Source organism: Melospiza melodia, unplaced genomic scaffold, assembly GCF_035770615.1.
Source record: "Melospiza melodia melodia isolate bMelMel2 unplaced genomic scaffold, bMelMel2.pri scaffold_61, whole genome shotgun sequence".
Lineage (NCBI taxonomy): Eukaryota > Metazoa > Chordata > Aves > Passeriformes > Passerellidae > Melospiza > Melospiza melodia.
Window position 1 is genome coordinate 3161916 of NW_026948800.1, and position 17887 is coordinate 3179802.

The window sequence follows — 17887 nt, forward strand, 5'->3', positions numbered from 1 at the left end:
TTCATTTTCAGACCCCATCTCCTCCCCGGCCGCTCACCTTGATCAGAGTGAGATTCAAGTCATCTACGACCGGAGCTCCAGTAACCTTTCCCTCTCCCTGGGACAGTGAGGATACTTTCGACCAGCTTCTCCACTCCTCGAGCGTTGGCTCCGATCCTCTGCACATCAGCAAAATTGCCGACCTTGAGTCCCTTTAGTGCTGTGACATTGGGCCTGCCTGCATTCTCACTAGAAATGTGCGGTGTGGAGGTTCAGGGACATCACACCATAACCAATATGATCCAGTGAAGCCAAATTTATTATCCCTAAAAAGACTATATTTATAATAAATCTCTACTGTCCATGCGTCTCTAGCTAATGCATGATTGGTTAATCCTAGCTGCTCACGCGTCTAAATTAGAATGCTGTTTGGATCACCTAATTTTTCATGTGTCTTGCTGTGGTCATCTGGCCCAACCATGGCTCACTTTCTTCTTTCTTTCCCAAGCTCACTGACAAACCTTCTGAGTCTTAACAACTCTTCTTCTTGTATCTTCTTCAAGAATGTACCGGCCCCATTTCTGAATATGTCCATTATTCATTGTTTGTGGATGTGTCCATTGTCCATTAGTACAAGCCGGCTGGATTGTGCATCGGCTGAATATGGCCATTGTCTAGCAAGAACTCCTCAATCTGCAAAAAACTCTCAACAGTCCCCCATACTCAGTCTGATGCTGCACATGGAGCCACTGCCCACAAGTGCCCGGCTGCGTCCATCTGGCCAATCGCTCGTGCCCACTCTGCCAAGGCAGGGCTCTGAGGGTGCAGGTCAGGCTGTCAAGTAAGACCATGACACAGTGGGTGCACAGTGGGACTGTGGGAAGGGCCTGGGCACAGCAAGGGCTGCAAGTGCCCAAGGCCAGGGGCTTCTCCATGCAGCTTCCAGTGGGCTCAGCTGCTGAAGGGTTGCTGGGTGTGGCCCTTTGTCACACAGGGCCCTTGATGATGTAGGACATGGTAGGGCCCAGAGACCATTGTGACATCAGAGAGCCCCACCGTGACTGAGGGTGTATATAAGGGGCGCAGAGCCCTGGGGTGCCTAGTCCCGTGACAGCTGCTCTCTTGGAAGGAAGCAGCTCCCGGGATCTGTCCGTGCTACAGGAGCTCCGAGATGGAAGAGAGCAAGACAAAGCTCAACTCTTTCCAGTCACCCAGCCCCCTGCCCAGCTGGGGGCAAGACCAGGCCCTCAGCGGGCACTTGGTGGGGGCAGTGGGTGCCTCAGCGTGGCCACGGTCAGACACGGAGGAGGAAGAGAAGAAACCTGAGAGAGATAACAAGTGGGGAGATGTTGGGGCCCGAGAGCTTGGCCTGAGGGAAGAGGCCACAAGCTATGAATTCTCCCAGTCGGTGCCAGCAATGGCAGCCAAGGAAGCGTCCCCATGCAGAGCAATGAGTGCCCATTAGTTGCAGCAGGGGAAGGTGGCTGTGAGGGTGCTGTGGGGAGATCGGGCACAGCAACAGCCCCGCCAGTGGCAACAAAGGGCAACAGTCCAGGAGCTGCCCCCAATGGAAAAGGAGGTGACTGAGCCAAAGCTGAGCCAGTGAGGAGAAGGAAGTGTGAACAGCCAGGAGAACCAGGCACATTCTCCTGCCCCCAGGGAGGAGGTGCCATCAGCAGGGACACAGAGCCCAGTTGCTCCTCCAGACAGCCCCTGCTGCGCCCCAGCCCCTCACCCAGCCCACTGGGAGTCCAAACCCCCAGTGAGAAGCTGGAAGAGGCAGAGCAGAGCTCAGTGCTGGCAGAGAAGGAGAGTGAGGAGGGCACCTCAGCTGGCAATGATGAAGACTAGGAATCCCACAGCCAGACTGAGCTGTCCCAAGACTGCCAAGGTGAGGCAGAGCCAGAGCTGTCCCAAGGAGAGTTCAGCAGCTCCCAAGACCTCTCCAGCTGGGAAGACTGCAGTGAACCAGAGCTCAGAGAACTCCGAGATGATTCCATGGAGGAAGAAAGCAGCAGCACAGACCTGCCACAGGACTGCTGTGAAGGTAACAGCATCTTCAGCTTCGGGCCCACTCCCTTGCTGTAGGAGGAGGAGGACAGTGACTGGGATGAAGTCAGCATCCACGAACTGTCCAAAGGAGAAGGCAGGGCCCAAAGGCTGGCAGATCTTGTGGCAGATGGGCTACCACTTCCCATCCCTCAGGAGGTCTGGGTTGGGGAGCAGGCAGCGGAGTCCCTGTGTGCCTCACTTCCCTCCCTGTGCAGCGAAGGCTCCGTGGGCCAGCAGGGGCCCAAGGCAGGGCCACAGAGCCAGGGACCTGCCCTGCAGAGCCCTGGCGGCGCCTCAGCTGGCCAGCCGGGAGCGCAGGCCCACAGGCAGCAGCGCTGCCCCGAGCAAACGGCCCGGCCGCCTCAGGCGGGCACTGTGGGCGCTGCTCTGCTGGGCCTGCCTGGCGCGGCAGCTGCAGGAGCAGTGCCCATGGCCCTGCCCAGCCCAGGCCGGCCGATGGCGGCTACTCCCTGCGCGGGGCCCCAGGGAGCCACACGGGCAGCCTCGTCCTGGACATGGCCCTGCAGCCTCAGCTGCCCCGGCCAGCCTGGAGCATCTCCCCAGCACCCACAGTCACTGCTGGGGCTGGCCCTAAACAGCACGCGTGGGACAAGATTGGTGACAGAGCGCTCAGCAGGGAATCCCAGAGTCATCGAGGTGGGAAGAGACCCTGATGCTCACCTAGTGCCACGGCACCCTGGCAGCACCATCATCACCGCAAAACCACGTCCCCAAGGGCCACCTGGAAGCAAGGGACCGTTGGGACACTGTGGGGCCCCATGGAACCCAGGGAACATGGAACAGGTCTGGCTGGCTTGGCCTCCCAGGGGCCATGTGATGACAGCTCTGGCTGATCTTGGGAAGTCAAGGGCTGCCTCTCATCAGCTCCTGGAGCACTGGGGCTCGTGCTTTCCTTGCTATGGAAAAGAACTATCTCACTTTTCAGATGCCCATTGCCAAAATTGGTACTCTCCCTAAAAAATTTCCTCTATGCAAGGGTATCTTGCAAAACAAAACCTGCCAGCCCTGGCTGGCCTTGGCCTCTGGTGGTCACTTCTCATCTGCCCCTGAAACAGAGGGTCTCTGTTCCTTCATTCCTCTGGAAAAGAACCAGCCTTCTTGTCCAGGGACCATGGCCAAAATTAGAATTTGGCCTCCCAAATTCCATATATCCAAGGATTGCTCCCAGACAAAAGTAGCCAGGACAGACAGGTCAGGCTGGCCCTGTCCTCTGGTGATTTTTTTAGACTATGAACTGAATGTCTTCATTTGGAAACACCTTGGAGAGGGCCCAGAGGTGTCCCAAGGAGGGGTTTGGAGGCCTTGGGCACATGAGCACTGTATAGGGACAATGGGGCTCTGTGCTCAGTGGGTTGGAGACAGAGGACAGTGGAGCAGAGCCATGAGAGTGTTTAAAGAGCAACTTCAGGGATGGTGGATCCTTTTGATATAATGGAAAACACCCAGAGAGACGAAGAATTAATGCTAAGGGCAGCTGGGAAGGCCCAGACTGGCACCAGGAAAAAGGAATTTCCCTGACAGGGCAGGGCTGTGGTGCAGCACGTCCCCAGCAGGAGCCTGGAGCAGCCCAAGGCTCTGTGTGGGCAGGCAGGGGCAGGCAGGAGGCAGAGCTGTCAGCAAAGGAAGGGCCCAGCCAGGTGGGGCAGCCGGGGGATGCCGACAGCCTGCAGGGACAGAGGCGCAGGGCAGGGACACCGTGGGACAGCCTGGGCTGCACAGGGCACAGGGATGGGCAGCAGCTGCAAGACAGCCCTGCCAGAGCCAACTTGGGCAGCACTTTGGCCATGGCTGCTGGGCCTGGGCCTGAGGCCACGAGGGGACAAGTGACCCTTGCAGGGCTGGGGCCTCATTGCCTCCTTGTCCCTGCTCAGCAGCCTGGCAGGGGCCGCCCCATGCTCCTGCCCTTGCCATTGCACATCCCCACATGCCAGTGCCCATCCCGGGAAGAGCCCTGAGCAAGGAGGGAGGGACAGGATCTGCCTGGCCAGGGGCTGGGGCTCAGGCCTTGGCCCTTTGCATTCCTGAAAAACATCCAGGTGTGCTCAGAACAGAGACACGTTTCCCTTGCTTGTCCCCAGCTGTCATCACTGCCTCCAGTGTTCTGCTCTCCCTGGAACCTGGGAACACTTTCTCAGTCCTGTCCCTCAAAGGGATCTCTTTAAAGTACAAGAAACTTCAGTGCTTCAGTCTCACTTTGAGCTCTTGAGAAGTTCTTTGAGCACACTCTGAGGGACTGTGTCTGATGCAAAGAGCACCAAAGCCCCAGAGGGTCATTAGAGTCCCTGTGCTGTGTCTGTGCTGCTGAGCTGGGCCAGGCTCCTGGCCCAGAGGCAGCTCCTGGCAAGGGCAGCGCTGCAGAGAGACAGCTCTGGCCAGGAGCAGCTCCTGTGCACAGCCCAGCAGGGCTGGGGCACTGCCAGGGCCCCTCAGGGACACCAGCAGGGCACAGACAGAGCTCACAGGGGCTCAGCACTGGCAGGGGCTGTGGCATGTCCCAGAGGGGGCTGTCTCACAGCAGCACCTCTGGGACTATGTCATGGGGCAACAGAGCAGCTGGGATGTCAGCAAGGGGCTGAGGGAGGTGTGACATCACAGAGCTAGCTGTGACATCATAGAAGGCGGCTCTGTGACATCACAGTGTGGGTTGTGACATGGAGTATGATATCACAGAGCAGCTGTGTGATGTTACAGAGAAGGCTGTGACATCACAGGGTGACTGACATCACAAAGCTGCTCTCTGACATCACACAGCAGCTGAATGCCATCATATGGAGACTGTGTGTGACATAACAGAGTGGTTGTGTGACATCACAGGTAGCAGTGTGACATCACAGGAGGCTGTGTGATATCACAGGGGCTGTGTGAGGTCACTGGGGAGGTCGGTCTGCCCCAGCCCCCCTCACAGCTCCCCCCAGAGCAGTCCAACCCTGCTCGTGCACAGCGGGGTCCCCTGTCCCCACGGGTTCCCCCGGCCCCGCAGCCTCCCCCAGAGGATGTTCCACGAGATCGACCCCAGAGCCTGACACGGGGACGGGGGGCCGGGGCCCTGGGAGTGGCACAGGGGGACAGGGACCCCCCAGCAGCGTCCCCGTGTCCCCCAGGGCCAGAGCCTGGGCCAGGGCTCCTTCACCCTGTTACCAACGAGGGGCTGAGAGTGCTGAAAATATCCCCAGCAAGGGATCATCAAAAAGCAGATTGAATATTAAGGGACAGCACCACAGAGTTCCTTGGCAAGAGTCACTCTGCTCCTGACTGGACACTTCAGGCACACCAAGGAAACAAAGCAACTACAAAACCAAACAAAATTCAGGCAATCAAACCAGAAATGAACCATGAAATGTCCATGTGTGTGTGCATGCATGTGTGTGTGGCTAAAGGACAGTGTGGGCAAGGAAAAAAGGAATGCAGCCAAAAAGCTAAACAGAGCCCAAACTTAACAGATCTTGACTGATACCTTAGACTTCAGCATTTAGCAAAAGAACAGCACTTGACAGTATTTAACCTTACTTATAACCTAGGACTTAATGATTTCACAGTTGAATAACACTTAACAATATTCAGCTTAGCTTATAACTTATACTAAACTTCATTACTTAGTAAAAGAACAACCCTTAGGAGCATTTAACATACCTTACAGCTTGTGACTCACCCTTACAGGCCTGAGTGGCTCAGCTATCCAAGCCACTCAAACCCCTCAGGGAGCAGCATTTCTGCCACATTTCCCCAGCACAGGCACTCCTGTGTGCACACAGACACAAAGAGTCAGTGCAAGGCACCTGTGAGCAATTCCCTTGAGGGCAGAGAATGCTCACTGGGGATCCTTTGGCATCTCTCCAGTGGGTCAAGGATTGAGCCTGGAGGAGTGGGGGAAGCAGCCCAGGCTCTGTGGTTGTTCAGGACCCCTGAGTGCAGCAAACGGGAGAGTTCCCAGCTGGGAGAGGCCCCACTCAGAGGGAGTCGCTGGCCCAGGAGAGCTCCAAGGGCTCCTTTTGGAGCGCTGTTTGCAGGGCCCCAAGAGAGGGGCTTCAGTCCCAGCAATGGTTCATCCTGGCCACACTTGACATCAACAGCTTTCTTTGGCAGTGTGAGAACAGGGATGTTGTGCCACTGAGGGAACACAAACACTTCCCAGGGCTGCTGTTAAGGAACCAGGAGCTGGTTGGGCAGCGGCAGTGCCTGGAGCAGACAGTGTTTGTGATGAGCTGCAGAGGAGCTGAGCCCAGGGGCTGTTGGCCAAGGCCCAGACCCAAGGAGCATTTCTCAGCTGGCAGGGCAGCCTGAGAAGGGGAGGGGGGAATGCAGCAGCACAGGGCAAATAGAACCAAGGGACCATTGTGACACTGTGGGGCCTGTGAGACCAAGGGACCACTGTGACACTGTGGGGCCTCATGGAATCATGGAGAGCACCGTGACATTGCTGGTCCTCATGGATCCAAGGGGATCGTGCTGACTCTGTGTGGCTCCATGGAATGTAGGGATCATTGTGATACAGCAAGACCCCATGGAGCCAAAGGTTCATTGAGACATTGCAAGTCCTTATGTAATCATGGAGAGGCCATTGTGACACTTCACAGTGTCATGGAACCCAGGGGCCATTGTGACACTGTGGGGCACCATGGAGCCAAGAAGATCATTGTTACACTGAGGGGACTCATGGAATCATGGAGATCATTGTGACACTATGAGGATCCATAAGCAAAGCATTGTGACACTGTGAGGCCTCATGGAACCAGTGAGACCATTGTGACCCTGGGGGTCACCACAAAACCAAGAGGACTATTTTGATACTATGGGGCCTGGTGAAACCAAGAGGCCTTTGTGACACTGCACGGCTGCATGGAGCCAAAGGTCTATTGTGACATTGCAGGACCTCCTGTCATCAATGGACCATTGTGAGACTGTGGAACCAAAATGAGACCATTGTGACACTGCAAAACTCCAGGGTCTAAAGCTCCATTGTGACATTGCAGGGCTCATGGAACAGAGGAGTCCTGAGACATTGTGGGGCCTGGGGAACCATGGAGACCATTGTGACACTGCAAGGCCTCATGGAATCATTGGGACAATTTTGAAACCTGGGAGCCACTGTGACACTGTGGGATCCCATCAAACAAGGGGTCCATTGTGACATTTCAGATCTTCTTGTAATCAAGGAGCCATTGTGGCAGTGTGGAGCCCCACAGAACCAAGGCACCATTGTGGCACTTCAGGGCCCCATAAAAACAAAGGAATACAGTGCAGGTCTGGCTGGTTTGACCTCCCAAGAGGTCAGGCTGACCTTGGCATGTTGAGGGTCTCATCCACTATTGAAACAGTGGTGCTCCGTGCTTTCCTTCCTATGGAAAAGATCTGACATGCTGCTCCAGGCACCTCCAAATTTCCTTATATCCAGGGATTGTTCCCATAGGAATGTTGCCAAGAAAAGTCTGGCTGGCAGTGGTTTCATGAGGGTCACCTCTCATCTTGCAAAACACTTGGCAAGATTCTGTGCTTTCCTTCCTATGGAAAGAACTGTCCTTCTCGGCCAGGTGCCCATGACCAGAATACGGATTTCACGTCCAACATTGCCTTACTGTGGCAGGCTGGAGAAGATTTTTTGGCTTGAAACTTTTAGTGTGTGGGGGAGGAAGGGGCAGGTCCAGCCTTGCCCTGCCCTGGAACCCCAGCCCTGCCCTGCCCTGGAACCCCAATCCCCCCAGAGCCTCTATCCCAGCCCAGCAGTGTCTGCCAGTCCCTGGCACAGCACAGGCAATGCTCCACAGCCACCTCTGCAGCCCCCAGCCCAGCTCCTGAGGGACCAAATGAGCCCAAGACCCACCTGGGGGAAGGGCCCAGCAAGATCAAGGGGTATTTTAGGCTGATGACAAGGCAAGCACACATCTTGATCCCACCTCCTCTTGGAATTTCCATTTGAACAGTGCTGGAATCCAGGAGGTGGCAGCTGTCTGTGTGCTTCTCAGTATCTTTTTGGTCTTTCTCATTCTATGTCTTCTTCTTCTGTTTCTGTGCTCATGCAAATTTTGATTAACATTAAGTTAATCAGGCTTAGAGTGTGAAGTTGAATGGGCCAAGTCAATGCTTTTGAGAAGTGTTTTTTGTTGATCAAATATCTGCCATAGTTTGACATAGAAGAGTTTTAAAAAGTAATAAAAGTAAATTGATAAATAATTAACTGAAACTAAAACCCAGAGCGCTCATCAATAAATTAATTAAAAAATCTCAAGGTTAGAAAAATCTTAAATTAACAAACTAAAAACCACTACACTGTCATAATAAATCTTTTGGCAAAGCTTGTCTGATTTTCTAAAGTTGCCAGTAAAGGCTGATTTGTTGTTTTAAGCTCCTGAGAATATCTTGTTGGTATTTCTCACGAGAGTCCATCTCAGAGTACACAAACAATTGTAATTTCTTTTAAATATCTCATTGAGAGAGTTGTTTTTTAGTGGATGGGAGCAGGGCTTGTCTGTCCTGCTTGGCACAGCTCAGGCAGGGCTTCCCCAGCCACATTCCACACTCCATTTTCCAGCTGGAGCCGCTGGTGCCTCTGAGTTGTGCTGCCCCAGCCCCAGGGACACTCTCCTTGTCTGCCCATTCCCCCACGGTCTCTGGGCAGGGATGGCCTCAGTGGGGGCTGCTGACATCCTCAGCACCTTGGAGGCTGCTGTTGAATTTTCCTGATGCAGATGCTTGTTCAGCCTTCAGCTCTTCAGTGCAGGAATTCAGTGTCCCAGGGCTCATTAACATTCAGAACACCTTAAGAACCCAAGCCTCTGGAGTTTGATTTAAGTGTTGATTTGATTTAAGTGTTCAAATGTTTGTGGTTAATTTGATAGATTTCAGTAGTGTGTTCTAAGTGAATGCCTTATATTTAAAAAGACAGTGAGAAAAGATTTTTAAGGTCCTGTTTGGGACATTTCCTGTTCACAAATCAGTCTGTGCAGTCTCTTATTGACAGTGAATCCAAGTAGTTCCTCATTCAGTTTGAATAGATATGAAAATCAAGACCCTTCATGGCTGACAATCAATCAGACTCTGTCCATACCCCCACCCCACCATTTCCCCCATCCAAGCCCTGGCACTCAGAGCAGCCTTGTGAAAATCTGAGCTCCCTCCAGCCCAGGCTGCACCTGCAGCTTTCAGCTCCTTGGCTCCAGCTCCCACCTGCTTTCCTTGGAGAAGGAGCTGCCTGAGACACAGAGGGATGTTCATTTCTTGTCAGCCAATAAAGCCAAGGCAAGCCACAGCTCCATCAAATGCAAAAGTCATTCCTTGGCTGGGTATTAAATCCACATTCTACAGCAGGCAGCCTCAGAGCAATGGAAAACACCTTCTGTGCCCAGCACAGATCCCAAGGTCCCCCCAAACCCTTCCTGCCCTGATTTTGCCCAGATTTGCTCTTTGCACACACGAGTCACAGGCTGAAGTCAGGAGCTCCCTCCATGCCCAGGGGGAGGAAATGAGAGAAAGGAGATGAAGAGCTCTCCTGTGCAGAGCCAAGGTCCAAGTGCCCCTGCAGTGGGAACCACAACTCAGCAGGTTTGTGTCCTTTGGTGTCAGGGACTGGTGACACTCAGAGGCACAGAAAGGTTTCTTGCAAACAAACACAAATTAAGTATTTGAACAGTTTAATAACCATCACAGCTCTTTCCTCAGCTCTCTGTGATGTCCCAGCGGTATCTGACATGTCCACCATCCCCAAGAGATTTCTGTACAGGAACAGTTTTAGACAAAGGCATAAGGTAATTCTGTGATAGATAAAAACACAATTAAGATGATATTTATTATATATTTATTTGAACTTCAGAAATATTGAGCAATTTCATCCAGCTCAAAGCATGAAGCCAGTCATTGAGAGGCACTTGAATGACCAGAGAGCATCTAGAGGAGGAAAACAGAGAGCAGTAGAAGTACATAGATCCACCTGCTGTAAAGGAAGAGATGTGCTTAGACATGGCCATTTCAACAGAAGAGCTGAAAACACCTGAAGAAAAATGGAGAAGAAGTAATAAACAAAATATTGGTCACACCAGTAGAAGGCAAGATCAGTATTTTTCCTCCTGCCATCTGTACACCTCCAGGAAATTCCTGTTCCAGATGGGAAAACTGTGCCATTTCTTAACAGTACTTAAATGACCCAGATAATCAAGATTTGCTTGTATATTATGAAACTAACAGGTAATAAAAGCTGTGCCCCTATCCAGGCTGACATCAGTTATGTGCCCATGAACAGCCAGTGCCACTTGTGCCCTGAGATGTCCAGCTGGGATTGGATCTCTCAGAGAGCACTTGAGGAAGAACAGAGCACCTTGTAAGTTGCAGGTCCCTGATGGCCCTGCAGGGCTCTTGACTCATCATCATCTGCTCTGCTCCAGTCTGAAACAGGGCCCAGCATGGTGTCGGGATCATCAGAGAGCTGAGCTGTGTGCTGGAATTCAATGCCCTCCCCATCCTGCAGCAGCCCTGCATTTCCCTCCTGCAGCCTTGGTCTCCAGCACAGCCATGGAGGCTCTTTGGGCTCAGGACTGTTCCTGCAGCCCCCAAGGGCAGCTGAGCTCTGCCTTTGGCACAGTCAGGCCTGGCCAGCGCAGGCCATGCTCAGCAATTCCCTGTGTGTGCCTGGCCTTGCTGTCAGCCCCAGCAGCGGCTGTGTGGCCCCTTTGTGGCCCTGTGCTGGCCCAGCCATGGTGGCCCAGCCCCTGTGCAGGCCCACGCCAGGCCAGGAGCATTGCGGCTGGGAACAGCCCCTGCGCCGTGGTGCCCACAGCAGCCTTGGGGCTCTGTGCCCCATGGCCTCCCTGCTGGGCAGCCTCTGCCAGCTCCTGCAGAGCCCCTGGAACCTGTGGGGCTGCACAGACAGCCCTGACCTGGGCTCTTTTAGCCTCTGGGCCAGCAGAGAGGCCGGCCAGGGCTGGCCATGGCCGGGAACATGCCCTGAGCCCCACAGGAGAATGGATTTGGGCCACAGACAAACTCAGCCCAGGCCAAAGCTGGGCTCAGCAGCCAGGGCTGCCAAGGGCTGGGCACAGAGGCTGGCTGTGACAAATGCTCTGGGCATTGCCCCACGGCCCCAGCCCCTGGCAAGAGCACAGCAGCAGCTGCAGCTGCTACAGGACTCAGCCCCAGCCATGGGGGAAGGTGCTTGGCCAAGGCCAAAGGAGGCTCCCTGGCTGCCCTGCTCCCCACTGGCTGCGGTGCTGAGAGCTCTGCAGCCCCTGCTGCCATCCCATCTGCCCAGGGCAGCACAAGAGCCCCGGCCTTGGGGCCCTCAAGAGCTGCTCCTGCTCCAGGCCCAGGGCCCATGCCAAAGGTGGGGCAGCCACAAAGCTGTGCCCATTTCTGTTCATTGCTGCTCTGATGTGGATGGATCCTCAGCCGCTTGGAGGTTGCTGATGAATTTTACTCCTCCAGAGGCCTTCTCTTTCCTGAGCTACTCAGTTGAGAAATTCAGTGAAAAGGGCTATTAAACATTTGTTTAAAACATTTAAACAAGAAAACCCCCTGGGAAAATTTGAAGTTTTCAATTGTTCTGTGGTTACTTAGTCATATTTCAGAGGTGTATTTAAAATGAATATGGTATATTGAAAACTAAGCAGAGAGAACTGGTTTTGTCCAGTTTTCTTTTTTTGTTTATAGATTGGTATCAGCAATGTCCAGTTGATATTGGTCCCCAGTACCTCTTGACTTCAGGAGTTAAGTGAGAAATGCTCATAAACATTTGTTCAAAACACCCCAAACAAGAAAATCCCATGGGAATAATCTAAGTTTTCAGATCTTCTGTGGTTAATTAGACAGATTTCAGAAGTCTATTCAAAGTGAATACACCATATTGAAAACACTGCAGAGAGAACTGTTTTGTCCTGTTTTATTTTCTTCTTTATAGATTGATATCAGCAATCCCCAGTTGATATTGATCCCCAGCACCTCCTAATGCAGTCTGAGCCGATATGAAAATCAAGACCCTTCATGGCTGACAGTCAATCACAGTTTGTTCCTACCCCCACCCCACCATTTCCCTCACCCAACTCCTGGCACTCAGAGCAGCTGAGGAATGGAGTCACATCCAGGGTTGTCCCCAGGGCTCAGGATTTTGGCCAGGTCAGTTCAATCTCTTTATTGCTGATCTGGATGAGGCCATCGAGGGCACCCTCAGTCAGTTCCCAGGTGAGCCCAAGCTAGGTGGCAGTGTGGCTGTGCTGGAGGGCAGGAAGCTCTGCAGAGGGATCTGGCCAGGCTGGAGCCATGGGCCCAGAACAATTGGCCGAGGTTCACCAAGGCCAAGGGCCGGGTCCTGCCCTGGGCTCACAGCCACCCCAAATCCCTGGCTGTGCCCTGCCCCTGATCCCCCAGCCTGTTCCTTCAGCCATGCATTGCCAGGGACTCTCAGGGACAAGGGAGCTCTGCTCTGGGGATGGAGGGAGGTGCAAGTTCAGCCACTGGAGTGGGAACCACAACTCATCAGGTTTGTGTCCTTTGCGGGTCAGGAACTGGTGAGACTCAGAGACACAGAAAGTTTCTCTTCATGGCCAACAGACCACAGTTGAACAGGAAACAATTTAATAACAATCACGCTCTTCCCTGAGCTATGTGCAATGTCCCAGCAGCATCTGATGTTCAATATCCACAAGTGATTTCCATACTAAAATTAATTTCAGACAAACGGCGTTTTGTGATGGGTATAAACACAATTAAGTTCTTGTATCAGGATGCTCCTTCTGGAGTGTGGGGAAAACGGCTCCAACAATTCCTGATTTGCAAAGCTGTCAGTGGCGGATGGAGAAGGGAGGTCAAGCTGCTCTTGGTGTTGAGGAAATGCTGAAACCAGCCTGACTCATTTCATCTGCTCATGCCCTGGCTGATCTCCCCTCCTTCCCCTCCCACCCATTGGCTTTTGTCTCCCACCAGGCTCCCTGTGAAGAGCCTGGCTCTGTGTTCTCCATCCCCTCCTCGCTGGCACTGCCAGGCTGGGATGAGGAGCCCCTCAGCCTTCCCTGCTCCAGGCTGGACCAGCCCAGCTCCCTCAGCCTCTGCTCACAGCACAAGGGCTCCAGCCCCACTTTGGAGGCCCTTCCCAGGCCCTGCTCCAGCTGCCAGACATCTTTCCTGCCCTGGGGAACCCAACCCAGGCCCCAGTGACCTGGATAATCCCTGTCCCTAAAGCCCTGGTCACACAGCCCTGGCCCCTTGTCCCCTGTCAGGCTCTGGGGAGGATCCTGTGGAACATCCTTTGGTGGAGGCTGTGGCTCCAGGTGGGCCAGGGGGATCCCAGGGGACAGGGACCCTGCTGGGCATGAACAACATTGGAGTTGTTGGGAGAAACTCTGAGGGGGAGCTGGGGCAGAGTGACCAACCCAATGACCTGACACAGCCCTGCTGGGATGTCACACAGCCCCTCTGGGATGTCACAGCCTGCTCTGTGATGTGACAGCCCGTTGTCTAATGTCACACAGCTGGTCTCTGATGTCACAGGCAACTCTGTGATGTCATTGTCTACTCTGTGATGTGAGACCTCTGCCCTGTGATGTCACAGCTGGCCCTGTTATGTCACAGAGGCAGTCTATGATGTCATAGCTCTAGATGACCTCACATAACCCACTCTGTGACCTCATGTTCCCAGATGATCAATTGTCTCCACGGCGTGAGCTGATACCTGGAGCTTGTTCTCCACAAGGCCGATGGACACCACACAATGCCCATTGTGTGAGAAGGGGAACTGGAAGTTCACCAGCCTCAGTGTCCTGCCAGCTCAGCCAGGCTCACTGGAACATTGGGGTCCACGAGCACCAGGGACCAGCAGAGAGATGCCCAGGAGAGAAGAACACACGGGTTAAGAGGAGTGGAAATATTGTAATGATTTTGGGGAAATGATTATCACATATGTGAAAAAGAATAGAAAATCACCAAATTAGCAGATGACACAGAGTGTGAGTGTGGATCTGCTGGAGGGTAGGAAGGCTCTGCACAGGGCCCTGGACAGGCTGGATCCAGGGCCCAAATCCAATAAGGCAAGGTTTAACAAGTCCAAGTGCCAGGTCCTGCACTTTGGCCACAACAACCCCTGCAGCACTACAGGCTGGGGACAGAGGGGCTGGACAGCAGCCAGGAAGAAAGGGACTTGCAGGGACTGAAGGACAGGAGGCTGGACATGAGTCAGCAGTGTGCCCAGCTGGCCAAGAAGGCCAATGGCTCCTGGCCTGGATCAGGAATGGTGTGGCCAGCAGGAGCAGGACAAAGATTCTTCTCTGCTCAGCACTGCTTGGGCAGCACCTCGAATGCTGTCGGCGGTTCTGGGCCCCTGGGGTGTGAAAGAGGAAAAAAGTTGTATCAGGAAGAGTGATACAACTTCAAGAGTGATACAAAGGTGAAGCAAAGGAAATGCTCAGGGCAGTTTGGGGGTGGCTGCCAGACAGCATTGGCTCTGAGCAACAGCGTCTGCAGTGGAACAGGAAACTCCCAGCTGATGGGAACAAACTTTCTGGCTGACTGCAGAGGCCAGGACAAAGCTGAGTGGATTCTCTGGTGTCCCCAGCCCTTGCTGGCCCCAGGTGCTGATGGCATTTGTGCTCCCTCAGGTTCATGTCCCCACAGCAACAGCATGGGGGTGCTCCCCCTGCTGTGTGCAATGCAAACAGGGGCTGCTGAGCCAGTGCTGCCATGTCTGTGCCTGCAAGGATGGGGCACCTGTGTGAGCTGGGGGAGAGGCAAGGGCTGCAGAGGGGGGATGTTGTTGGCAGCTCCATCAGGACGCTCTGGGATGCTGCCCTGGGCTTTCTAGCGCACTAGGGATGGATCAGCCCCTGCTCTGCTGCTCCTTCCCATCTGCCCCAGGGCCCTTGCAGAGCCCCAGCCATGCTGTTTGCCCCCAGCCTGCCCACGGCCAGCCTGGGGCTGCTCACGGGGGTTTTCTGTGCTGAGCATTGGCCTGGGCGTGTTCTTGAGAGAGCCTGGGCAAGGAGCCTGGAGCCCCCAGGGCCTGGGCTGAGGCGTCAGCGCTGCCCCTGCAGTGCCCATGGCCTGTCCCTGCTGCAGCCCCTGCACTGCCACCCCCAGGGCTGTGCCCGGCCCCAAGAGCACTCAGGCCCTGCAGTAACACTTGGGCCACCAGGGCAGCGTGGCAGGGCCACAGCAGCAGCACTGGCAACACCAAGTGCTGCTGCTGTTGGGCACAGCTGCTGTGCCAGCACTGATCTGCCCCCAGCTCTGCACACAGACATTGCTGCTGCAGCTCCAGAGAAGGAACAAAAGGGGGATCTCCCGTGAAAACTCTGCTGGGAGAGCCTTTATTTTTTTCTAAAGCCACTGAGAGAACAGCTCCTTGTTGACACAGTCTGAGGCCACAATAAATGTTGAGAGAAAAAAATGCAAAATGGCACAAACACTGACCTTCCTTTGTAGTAAATAATAAAAAAAAAAAAAACCAAACAAAAAAAAACCCAAATGAAAGACAAAAACAAATCGACCACTAAACCCACATAGTATCAAAGATCACTTTTATTACAAGTCATTTACAGAATTTGGCAACCAGTTAAATGTTTCTGAAACCATCCAGTCATCAGTCTCCACACTGCAGCCTTGAGCTCCTGGTTCCTCAGGCTGTAGATGAGGGGATTCAGGGCTGGAGGCATCACCGAGTACAGAACTGACAGGGCCAGATCCAGGGATGGGGAAGAGATGGAGGGGGGCTTCAGGTAGGCAAAAATGACAGTGCTAATAAACAGTGAGACCACGACCAGGTGAGGGAGGCAGGTGGAAAAGGCTTTGTGCCGTCCCTGCTCAGAGGGGATCCTCAGCACAGCCCTGAAGATCTGCACATAGGAGAAAACAATGAACAAAAAACAACCAAATACTAAACAGGAACTAAAAGCAAGAAGCCCAACTTCCTTGAAGTGGGAGTGTGAGGAGGAGAGCTTGAGGATCTGTGGGACCTCACAGAAGAAGAACTGGCCAAGGGCATTGCCATGGCACAGGGGCAGGGAAAATGTATTGGCTGTGTGCAGCAGAGCATTGAGAAAGCCACTGGCCCAGGCAGCTGCTGCCATGTGGGCACAAGCTCTGCTGCCCAGCAGGGTCTCGTAGTGCAGGGGTTTGCAGATGGACACGTAGCGGTCATAGCACATGATGGTCAGCAGGGAAAACTCTGCTCCCATAAAGAAAAGAAAGAAGAAAACCTGTGCAGCACATCCTGAGAAGGAGATGTTCCTGGTGTCCCAGAGGGAATTGTGCATGGCTTTGGGGACAGTGGTGCAGATGGAGCGAGGGCCAGGTTGAGCAGGAAGAAGAACATGGGCGTGTGCAGGTGGTGGCTGCAGGCTACGGCGTTGATGATGAGGCCGTTCCCCAGGAGGGCAACCAGGGAGATGCCCAGAAAGAGGCAGAAGTGCAGGAGCTGCAGCTGCCGCGTGTCTGCCAATGCCAGCAGGAGGAAGTGGCTGATGGAGCTGCTGTTGCACATTTCTTCATTCTGGACATTTTGAGCTGTTCAAAGAAAACTATTTGGACAAAGTACCTTGAGTCAATCTTATGCTATTTTCTTGCACAACAACTCAAAATTGCTTCTCTTTCTTTGGGGAAATTTCATTTACCTTTTCTTTTTCCAGTGTAGGTTTGGGTTGCTAAGTAAGTCTGTGTTTTTTAGAAGGGACAGAAGTCCTGTTCTTAGCATTGCTCTCACGCTAATCACTGGGGAGCCCCGATGGAAAGAAGGGCTCCCTGTGCCCCAGTGCACTCAGACCTGTTTCTCCAACACAGGTGCCCTTTGCTCGTTTTACCTCTCTCTAGTAACGGATGTAAAAATTTGAAATTGCATGTAACAATAACATGTCCTTTTAAATCACTCCAGTTTCAAAATCAATCTCTGCAACTCTTCTCTCTTTCCCTATGCAGCTAGATATGGAGGGATGCAAAGGGTTGGTCTGGCTCTCTGCTGCATGGAGTTGTGCCTACTGGGAGCTGATTCTCTCTGTCCAAGCCTTGTACCTGCCAGTGCTGCCAGAGCCCAGCCCAGCCCTGGGGGCTCAGCTCTGCCCTGCAGACCCCTCCCAGCACTGGGCACTGCTCAGGGGCATCTCCCTGGAAGAAGGGCCTTAAGGACAGGGCGGACAAACAGAGATGCTGCAAGCCAAGGTGCTGCTGCTGCTGTCTGTAGGGACAGGAGGCTGAGGAAGCACTTTCTGAGGGAGATCTGAGGCACATCTGCTGATGCCCAGGGTGACAATGCAGGAGTCTCAGTGACACAGCCAAAGCTGACAGCCCCTTTCCCTTCCTTTTAAGAGAAAGCTGAGAGCATCCCTGGCCATGCAGCACCATCTCCACAGCAGGAGGAATCTGCCCTGATGGGGGTGGCTCCTTCCACCTCTAACTTCTCCCCTGCAGCATCCATGGGGAGCTGCCACGCAGGCTGAGAGCTGCCTCTGGCAGGTGGCACATGCCCTGGGCTAGCCAAGAGCCCTGAGGGCTGCAGGAGCTGCTCTGCAGGACAGCTCTGGGCAGTCCTGGCTGTAGCCCCAGCTTCACCCCCTGCAGCCATCCCTGGCAGCAGGAGCCATCCTGCCCTGTCCCTCTGACGGTGCCCAGGGCAGCCCCGCACTGCAGCACATCCTCCTCCTGCTCCTGTGCCACAGAGAAACTGGGAGAGTCCTTCTGGCACATCCCCCAGGCTGTGGGGTGTGCTGGATTCAAGAGATGCCTCCCGGAGCACAGGGGACATTGCCCTGCACCCACACACTCACCATGCACAGGGCTGTGAAGATGCTTCCCCAAGTTAAGTCTCAGCTCACTGTCTTCCCAATCCTGATTGCCTTCAGCCTGTCTCTGCCTGGCTTCTGTCCCCTCAGTGTCT

The 17887-nt window shown here is 53.9% G+C and overlaps 1 pseudogene; it reads right to left on the reverse strand.

The window, feature by feature from the left end:
- Positions 1 to 59: 59 nt before the first annotated feature.
- LOC134413920 (olfactory receptor 14J1-like) lies at positions 60 to 16501 on the reverse strand (annotated as a pseudogene).
- Between the last annotated feature and the right edge of the window lie 1386 nt (positions 16502 to 17887).